This window comes from Platalea leucorodia, assembly GCF_965183815.1.
Source record: "Platalea leucorodia genome assembly, chromosome: 9".
In the NCBI taxonomy this organism is placed as follows: Eukaryota; Metazoa; Chordata; class Aves; order Pelecaniformes; family Threskiornithidae; genus Platalea; species Platalea leucorodia.
The window spans coordinates 3,900,340-3,909,244 of NC_138831.1; positions in this window are offsets into that span (position 1 = coordinate 3,900,340).

Below are 8,905 nucleotides of genomic sequence, written 5' to 3' on the forward strand. Positions count from 1 at the left end.
AAGCGTGGGGAGAATTTCCTGATGTAGCTCTGAAAAGGCTTTGAGACAACTTTTGCCTGTTTCATTACCTTGTGATTTCTGCAGGTTTTGCTGGTCTGCCCTCTGACAGGAAACCTCGGGGAATGATGTACATCGCGGTGCAACGGGGTGTAACAGCTGGGTTGTTAGCTTGACAGCAGAACTGTGAGAAACAGGCATCAGTTTACACAAGCTGATTAAATCATCCTCTATAGGCCAAGTAACTGCAGGTAGTAAGCGCTAGCACTTTCTCTGTATGTATTTGTTTGCTTAAGTGACAAGAGTAGACACTTAAAACTACAGGGAGAGCCTTTGATTGTTAAGCTACATAAGTAGCATTTAAATGAATATCTGCTTATGTTTGTCTTCAGTTTTCAAGCTTGCTTTGATGGAGATTCAGTGCAGGTCTAACCAGGTTTAGAATTCTCTCAAACAATCTCCCCTCTAGCTGACAAGGAACAGATAACCTTGTCCTGAAACTCATTTGCTCCAAATCGTTAGTGAGTTTGGGTAGTACAGACACTCAAGCAGTGGCATAAAAGGCAAAATGCTGTGTTTACAATTCTGTTGTCATAAATGTTGTTCACGAAATTCTGAAGGGGTGTTCTGTGTCCTTAAAATACTCTGATATTTATTCATACTGTAATACCAGGAACCTTTATAGGCTGCAGTTGAAAATACTTAGTTGCTTACTGAATCTGCTGTTAGCTGAAGCAGTATTTTGTCTCGATCACTGATAATTATGGCACTCTATCTGAACTGTAGCTCTTGAAACAGTGGATAAACAGCAAAGCTGTGTGGTTTTTTTAACTTATTGGTGAAATTTATCCTTTCCTGGTCTAGGAGTGGTTATGATTATAGTTATTGTAAACATGGAAGACGCTTAATCATCAAATTAGTAGATGGCTTTCCACATAGCATGAATTTTAATTATATTTTGAGCACTGTAGTTTGTCTTGAGTAACACGAGCAGCTCGTTGGCCTGTGCAAGAACTGTGGGGAAAAGTCAGAGACAAAAGAGGGAGCTGAATATTCTGTAATAAGCCTTGAAATGCCAGAATAAGGTATGAAAGACTTTTCCTGTATAACTGTACTAAGTAAGGCTTCAGATTCTCACTATTCCCCTTGGAGTGGCTTTTGACAAAAACTTGAAGTCTTTACCTTTCTTCAACACATCTCAAATACTGGAAGAAAATAAAACTGAAAAATAATTTTTTTAGCTCTAAACTTGAATTCCTGTATGTTTAAATCTTGCGCTTGTCAAGACTCCCCCAAATATTGGCAAGGGAAAAATTCCTGGATGTGCCTTAGAAGAGGTGGGAACAGCAAAGGAAGGAAAGGTCAAGTGTTTTAACTAAAAATAAACAGTGGATCTAATGAAGCACACCACTTTTTTGTGGGTTTGCAGTGCTATAATCTATTCTCAAGGTTGCAATTCAAGTAAATGAAGAGACAGGTTAAGAACTCCTTAAATGACCTTTTTTAGTTGACGGTACACAGTAGGGGTGCGTTATGTGAGTGTGTGATTGAACGTCTTCACCTCCATTAAGGTATCTGAGCTCACCATTTGGAGCCAAGTTGTGTAGTTTCCAGTGCTGCCTTTAAAAATAGCAGCCCTCCTTCAAGATAATTTCTTTGCATGGCAAAAACAGGAGCAGTCCTGTGCTCAGAAGTGTTATAATGACAAGGTGTTTGGGAGGCAGCACTGATTGCTTGTTAACTGGAAGGCAGGACAGAAAATCCCATTTGTTTATTTTGCAGAGCCAGTGTCACTGGTCTGCTGGTCACTCGTACTTCCTTTTGGGACAGCAAATACGACTAAGACATGTTTGTGTGTGCATTGTGGTGCTTGCTCTGCAAGGGGAGGGATTATCAAATTACTAAAACCAGCTGTATACGTGTCGGCAGCAGATGTATCTGGGTAGGGAAGAAAAGAATGACTGTCTTATCTAGAGATTCAAGTAGAGAGAGCAGAGTTTGGAGGGTTTTTGAGCTATAGTATTTGCTACTAGCTTTCCTTTAAATAACTTTCCACTCCTATGATGCTTACCGTCCTAAACCTTATGGTGGTGAAAATCTTAAAAATTTTACTCTTTGATTTCTAAATAGAAAAAGTTGGCTTAAAAAGGCATTTTTGGAAGATATCCTTTGTAATAGACAAGGTTTGTAATCAGTTTAGCAGCTTTGTTTTGTCCACTGAAAGGACAAAAGTGTTATTTCTATAGTTAACTTGGTTAAAAATGACTTATTGCAGTCTCCTAGCTTTTTCTGAAATACAAGAGTAGCGGGGTTTCTGTATGTACAATGTCCTATAAGGAATTATGTCTTCAAAGAAATTAACTTTGTCTCCCTTTCCCACTACACCCTGCCAACGGCGTCCCCAGCTGTGATTGATTTAACTTGCCTGCTTCTGCCGCTCCGAGTAGCGTGCCTGCTAACTGTGGGTGCATGTAGGTTGTGCCTAAACGGACTGAGAACCCAGGTTTTGTGAGCCTAAGGGTGTCTGGGCAAGAAAGTCCCTTTAAGTAACACCTGACACTGTTGCTGTTTGCTTTTAACAGGCTGATAGTTGTGGGTAGATACTGGCATGGTTCACTACCTTCCTGCCTTGTTGAAATGTGACTCTTGGAAACCTGGCACTGACTTCCTTGTGTAATCTTCCCTTTGACATGCTCTGACTTGGGGCTTGTGTAGCTTGTGGGCGGAGGGCAATTTAGAGCACCGATGGGGTCTGAACTATTGCTGATGGTGATTGGAAGTCCTGGGCTGGCATTGTGCATTGGCTGGGGAGGGAGCCCGTGCTGGCAAAGGTTGGGCAGAAGAGGAAGGAACTGGTGGGGGTGGGAAGGATTGGCTTCAGCTGGGATTCTTCACCTATCTTTAATTTTCTCCCTCACCTCAAGCAGGAAGAAAAATCATAGTAGAGGCTCTACCACCTTATGGTTAAAACCCTGTGCTGGGGCTGTATCAGCCGGGTTTGTTGCCAGGTGATGTGTCTGTTCCTTCCATCCCACCTTTTCTGGGTGTAGATAGTGATACCAGCAAGTGAGTGGACTGGGAAGCCAAGATTTTACTATGCGCTGTTCCCTTCCGTTGCAGGCAGAACTTCCCTCAGCCTGATTCACTCTGTTCTTCTACCTGTCTACCCCCTTGACAAAGATTATTGCCTGCCCTGTGGGATATGAGATCTTCCTAGTCTCTCTCCCTAAAATACAAGGCGCCATATGTTCCCTGGAGCAAACACCTCTACAAAACTGCCCTAATGCTCTTCCCTCTCCTCTGTCACTTTCCAGGCTTTCAGCTACAGCGGTCATCTCCCCATTGCATTTCTATTGCTCTCGAATGTTAGTTTTATTGACCTTTGACAATGCCCTCCCTCCTGCCGGCTGAGGGACAAACTTTAGAAGGATTATTCCTCTTGAAAGTGATTAAAGGTGCTCCTCAGTTGCCAGGTTGGCATCTCCATAATGTTCAAGGTCTCTGCTGGGCCAGGGAGGTGGAGAAAAAAAGCTTGGGAAACAGGCCAAGTGCCTCCCATGTTGGATGAAGCACCATTAAGCAGCCCCTTCCCTTCAGGCTCCGATTTGTCTCTCCCCTTTAGTAAAGGAGTTGAGTTTCTAAATTAGGAAGCCTAAGATTCTGCTGTTGAGGTGCTCGCATTTAATTTAGTTTACGTTCTGCAGAAGCTTAAGTTCACCTCACCGATCCTGACCTCAATCAGCAGGACATGCACACTTTTAAAACGTGTTTGTGTCTTGTACTCGGGTTTGCTTATCTGGGCAGTGACAGTAAAGGTTAGAACTTCGCTTTGTCTTGCATCTATGGTGTGACTGTTAGTTACTTAACATCTCCGAGGATAAGCATGTATTGCATGAGCGAGAGGATTAGTTGCTGTTTGCACGGCATTTTGAAGGTGTAAAATGAGATGTGTTAAGAGCAACGTCACTGACAGGACCTGTTTCTGGCTGATGGCCAGCTGTTGTGCTAGCTCTTGTTAGGGGCCCTGTGGGAAGCTGAATTCCTAGACTTCCCTATTCAGGTTCTTACAAACAAGGTGTGGTGGGTTGACTTTGGCTGGCCACCAAGTGCCCAGCAAGCTGCTCTCTCGCTCCCCTCCTCAGCAGCAGAGGGGGAGAAAACACAACAAAGCAGTTCATGGGTCTAGATAAGGACAGGGAGACCACTCACCAATTACTGTCCCAGGCAACACAGGCTCGACTTGGGGAAAACTAACTTACTGCCCTTGATACCAGACTAAGATAGCGAGAAATGAAATCAAGACTAAAACCGCCTACTTCCCCGGCTCAGCTTCACTCCCAGATTTTCTGCCCCCCGCCCAGTGGCGCAGGGGGATGGGGAATGGGGGGCTGTGCTCAGGTCGTGAGGCTTGGTCTCCACTGCTCCTCCCTCCTGCTGGGTCCCTCCCAGGGGACGCAGTCCTTCACCAACTTCTCCAACACGGGTCCTTCCCACAGGCACTTAGGTTTACACTTTTGCCTCCAATCCCAGTTTACGCTTCTGCCCCTAATGCCTTTTCTAATATCAAGTACAAATAAGTAACTGCTTTTGAGCTAGGATTTTATGGTTTGGCACTTTTCCTGTGGTCCTGCTGCTGTCCGCAGAATAGTGGTAGTAGGGCAGAGCTGTTACGTTTAGTATCACACTACCTGTGCGTTGCTCCACTATTCCAAGCATCCGTACTTGTAATCAGGAATTAAACTATCTTTGCAATTCATCCTAGTGGCATATGATAGCAAGCACAGATTGCTCCTAAAAATTGCAGAAAATTGAGCCTTGAGTTACTTCCTTCCAGTACAGTAGGAAAGACAGCTGTATTTGTCAGATGTTGAGAAATCAATACGTATCAAAGTTCGAAAAGTTCTAAAGGTAAAATGAGTTCCTGAGTAGAGTTTGGGCATACTTCCCTTATGTGTGTGTTTTCTTCAATTCTGCTAAAATCTGTCTTTTTTTTTTTTTCCACACTTCTTGTTACCACTAATTTTTTTTTTTGAGTGATTTTTATGTATAACAAAATGAGATTTAAAAAACAAACAAACAAACATTTTGTCATCTCTAAACCTAATATAAATAGGCTGGGTTAGTTGCTCGCGCTTGTGCATCCCCCTATAAATATCTGTTACATCGCTTCATTGGGGTCTCTTTTTTTTTTTTTTTTTTTGAGATTTAATAGCCAGAGGAAATGAAAGCAGGGAGTGGAAGCCATAAGGCAAAGAACTGATTTAAATGCAGCTGTCCTCCAAAGCCTTTTGATTTGTGTCAGGAGTGGAGCAATGCAATATGCAGCAGAGAGGGGCCGTGTTCCTCTCTTTGCTCAGCGCTGTGGCCTTTTTCACAGCCTTACCGGAGGCAGCGCTGTGGAATTGCCCATCGCTGGTGACTCGGTGGGCTAAGCTACAGAGCGCTCACCTTGCTGCTTTTTCACTGCTGCTGTGCTGTAAGTAGATGATTAATACCCTGAAGATCACAATCGTTTTTCCAGCTAGCCCTAAAAATAGTAACATACAGTTAAAAACTTAATGGTTTTCGAAGTGAAATGTAAAAATGTCAAGGTAATTCTTACACTAAATTGGTTTTTTTTATTCTTGTGGTTTCCTAAGTCATCCTTTATTAGAGTGATGATACTTTAAATGTATTCATTAATTATTACAACATGAAAGATTATAACCTTTAATTTGAGGAGTTCTTACCTACCGGCAAAGAAACTAAGTGGTAGTCTAATACTCTCTATCATTGAGTTATGTTACACTAAAATCAGGATGCCAGTGGGCTAAGCAAAGATGAAATATTATATGGAGCCCTCCTGCAGCCTCAGCTGTTGCTTTGTTTTTCTTGTTTTCTTAGGTGAGCTCAAGTAGCCATTAAAAGTCTTGTTTGCTCCCAAGCTGTTTCTCTTCAGAGATTCAGCAGCCGACGCAGAGGGCAGAATTAGTCTGTTTGAAAAGTCTACAGCTTGTATCTCTGAACTGCAGAAGACATCCTGAAGGAATGTTCTGCTCTCGTTCCGTCCATAGCACTGATGTTTAAAGCTTTGTAGAATTAGTGTAGAATAAGGAATAGATGCTACTGATTTATGAAGCCACGGGGCATCTCAGAACTGCATGAAGTAGTCTTAACTTGATTGCTAGATCGTATCATAGGGTGCCGATTATTTTGGATCTTAGTCTCACTTAAAGCAAGACAGAGGTGTTTACTGTCTTCCCAGTTTCCGAACGATGCCCTGTCAAACCCTGCGTTTGCATGTACTGAAATGAATCTTCTGTACAAGAGCAAAATGCATAAGCAAACTTAGGAAGGTGTTTTTTCGTGGCTGCTATTGGAACAGTAACAAGTCTGGATTAACACACACCATAGTCCCAAACAGGGACAGGAAAAGGACTGGAAAATCCTGGTCGAGTACAGAATTAGACTTCTACAAAAAAAAAACCAGACCACTTTTTCTATCTATTTCTCCACTGTGTTTCTGCGAAGGTTTCTGTAACCTGTCAGACATATGTTATCCCCCTGAAGATACCACAATGGGAAAACTCCAGTCTCCTTAATTAAAACAAAAGTGCAGCAAATTCTTGATATTTTACTGCTTTATGAATGAATTGCTATAAAATGAAACAAATTTTTTAAAGCAAAGGATGCATAGGCTATTTTTTTTAATTAGGAAAATAGTAGGTAAAATGCTTATGTAATCTTTTGTGCTCAGAAAGAACACAAACTGACTTGAAATGCATTAACTTGTGAATTTTGATCTTTTGGTTTCTTAGGTAAAAAGGAAATGGTTTTCAACAAGTACCAAATCAACATCGTGAGACACACAACCTCAGAAAAATAGCATGTGTATTTTGCAACAAGATCATTTGCTTGAAGTAAAATCTCTTACCTAGGACTGGCAGTGAGGTGGGGGGTGGTTCCTTTTCTGTATTGTGTGCTCTGAAGGTAAGATTAATTTATAGATGGAAGGAAAGCCCATGAATCCTGTACGTAGGACTGTAGCATCCTTTAGGCGCCAGGAAAATCATGCAAAATAGCTGCAACCTTTCTGATGAAAGCCTTCTCTTGGGTTTTTTTAGAAGTAATAATAGCTGTTTGGAGACAAATACTATTAACCAGTCTTGCTGCTCTCTGTTCTGTTTCTGGTTTTATCCTAAAGGCTTTGCATATCTGCATTTGTGCCAAAGCAGAGGCCAGCAAACTGAAGAAAGGGGGAGAAACTCGGATTACTTCTGTGGTAAAGAGTAATGTTAATGTTTTGTCAGCTGATTCATCTAAGGTTTCTCACAACATGGTTCTTTAAACTTCAGTTGAACTTACTTAGTTCATGATGTTGAAAAAATAATGGAACCACAAGGGATGAAGAAAGGAGCTGCTTTTCTCGTCCACAGTCTGAAGGCAAAGAAAGCAGTAAAAGCGTGTGAGAGTCATGACGGAATTTTCTGTACCACTGCACGTTGTGTGCTTGTCTGGGCTAACTGAAACCGATGTACTGTGTAGGTTTGGGATTCACATATTATTGTCTTTGTATGATCCTGGGGTGAAAACAACTCAAGTTTCACTGTGGCAATTAAATACAATTGCTACTGTTAACAGTGCCAACATTAGAAATGCTAGGCTATTCTGAACTCTTGGTGGGAGGTCGTGGATATAACAGTATTTCTTAAATAATCAATTTGTCTGCTCGTAAAGACAAGCTTCTAATAAGGGTTGTAGCAAGTCTTTTTGGAAATGTGTCTTTACAGAGTCATGTTCTTACTTCAGCAGTTCCCTTGTCATGAATTAAATGCTTCAATGGATTCAGGTCCTTATCTACCCACCCTTTTTCTAATTTTTGGCATAGTTTGTGGCCATAGGTTTTGGATTAATAAGGTATATCATATGGAGTATGAAGAGATCTGTTTACACAAAATCATGGTCACTTGTATTGATGCTTATTGTATTCAATCTAGTTAAAGATGATCTCATTATGACAAATTAGAGGCATAAAGGTAAGACGATGTCTTGCATCTTAAGACAAATATCTTGGGCTGTTTATGCAGAATTTGGGAGAGCTAAGAATCAATAAAAGGGTGGGAGACTCTGTGTTTTCATAAATCTTCCCCAGTTTTGTCTGGCTTTCCTAAAAGCTGTAAACCAGTTCTCATTTCAGATCAACCAGACATGGGATACCGGTCCTTATCTATCCCATAGTGTAGTGATACAGTCTCAAAAAATACATTAAGCAGACAATGCTCAATCCTGGACCAAAGCTATCTTTTTTGGTATGTAGAAATGTCCAGGTTTAAAATCTATTAAAATACAACCAAGTTAGTTAGTTTTATGTCTTTGGAAAGTGAATGCTTCCAAATATTCCGGGAATTTGAGGACTTGCCTTGGAAATTCCTGAGATGTTACTATCTGAAGCACAGAATGAGTGTTCAAAATAGTTTTATGGCTTTTGGAGAGTTGTGGATTGGACTCTTGGTAATTAAGATATTTGGTTTCAAAGACCAAGTAATGATTCAGACAATTTTGTGCACTGCAGCTATTTTTCATGTGGTGATTTTGGCATGTAACAGTTTACGGAGTCCTGTGCTGGAATTTGGGAAGATGGGAAAAATTATTGACGGAGACAGAAGCAAGTTCTATTGCCATCACAAAAGGGTATCATAAGGCCTTTTAAAGTGTGCTGTTACATATTCCACTGTAGTTTGCACAGATCTGGTATTACCAATGTTATTTTTAAATAAAACACAACTTCAGCACATGAACATCTGGTGTATGAGCATAGCTTCCTGTCAGCATATTGAAACTTAATTGTTTTTTATTCAATGTCACATCTGCTATGAAAGCACAGGGAATACGCTATTTCAGCTCGTTTGGTCCATCGGAGTACCATCCT